This window comes from Etheostoma cragini, chromosome 8, assembly GCF_013103735.1.
Source record: "Etheostoma cragini isolate CJK2018 chromosome 8, CSU_Ecrag_1.0, whole genome shotgun sequence".
Classification (NCBI taxonomy): Eukaryota; Metazoa; Chordata; class Actinopteri; order Perciformes; family Percidae; genus Etheostoma; species Etheostoma cragini.
In genome coordinates this window covers 307,094-308,672 of record NC_048414.1, presented here as the reverse complement: position 1 = coordinate 308,672, position 1,579 = coordinate 307,094, and positions in this window count along the sequence as shown.

Sequence of the window (1,579 nt, the reverse complement as noted above, 5' to 3'; positions counted from 1 at the left end):
GGTGGAGCAGGTAGTCTGCTGGGAGAACCTGCGTTGGAAACATTCAGCTGAAGTAGAGAAGGATAGTTCAGCTGATAGTTCAGACTTCCTGTTAAAGCCCATGTTGCAGGTTTAATTTTCCAACGAATTTGCACGTATTGATTGTTGTTAATAAACATTCAAACTGTTATCCACTGTATATGATATTGAAATGTGTCACATAACATAAAATAACATGAAAAAGTGGGTCATATTTTACAGTGGTTTGCTTTTCTCCCACAATGCATTGCATGACGTCCCACAAGGGAGACGATAGGCCAGCCAGCTTAGAGAGACCATTGACGGTTACGAGAGAGATAGAAGACAACAGTGTAAGAAAGAGAGTGTTCAGCAGCAGATTATAGATAATACATAGATAGCCTATATATATGACAGACAGTATTGATAGATATATTTAAAGAGAGAGAGATAGCTATAGCTAGCATACCGGTGTAGCTAGCTATAGGTTAGGTAGGAAGGTGGGTAGAATTTGTCCGTGTTAGGCGGGCCGATTTTTCAAAGACGGACCTAACAAAGAACTCAAAGATGTGAAAGTGAAACACAGCTTAGACGGGGGATGTTGTTCGGCTTTTCACAAGTTTAGAGCTAGCTCACGCTACGCCGCCGGACGCTAGCACAATAGCGTTAGCCTAGCCTGCTAGGTAAATATTACGACTGCCTTTGGTGTTGCCTATATATGCGTCCATGTTGTCAACATCATGCAGCTTCGCCGCCACACACACAAGCACCGGCCAAACAGCGACACGTTTTCACCGGAGGTTAGAGGTAAACACTTAGAATTAACACTCGGGGATGCCTTCTATTCCTAAATCTAGATATGTGTACCAGTACTTATCTGAACTAACAACATGATCCCTGTCAGTAGATGGAGAGAAAACGTTGACGTTAACTCGCTGCTGTTCACTGACAATAAAAAGTAAAGTCATCGTATGCACTGCCGCGTTGCTAAATAAAGGAGATAAATGAAGGAGGTAAATGAAGGAGATAAATGAAGGAGACTTCCCCACAATCTTGACAATTCCTTATTTGCCCTCTCACGTCTGTCAGGTTGGTAATTATTCGGCTGCTGGCCTTTCCTCCTCTTCCTCCTCTTCCTCATCCCAGTCAGTCCCCATAGTTCTAGTGCCAGGCTCAGACTTAACTCCCTTGGGTGACGTCATCGCCGAATTGACTCCATAAACCCGCGAATACCAAAAATGACCAAAAACTAACTTTTAAAACTATTTTGAGACATTTTTAGAAATGATATACATATCTTGAGTGCTTTTTGTACCCAATAGTCAACAGTGGTGGTTAACTTGCGACATGGGCTTTAAGCTTCTTCCTGAGGCCCAAACAAGCAGAAAGGTCAAAGGTTAAAACCCTTTCACTGTGGGGGGTGTATACTAGCTCAGTAATCTGGGCCCTGACCCCCAGACAGCTCAGTCTTCTGAGGACAGGTTTTACTCATGAGGGTTAGAAGGAACCGCCCCTGAGGGAAAAGGTGGTAGCAGCATGGGGGAGGGTACAGATTGTGGAGGTGAGCGAGACGGTGGGGGGA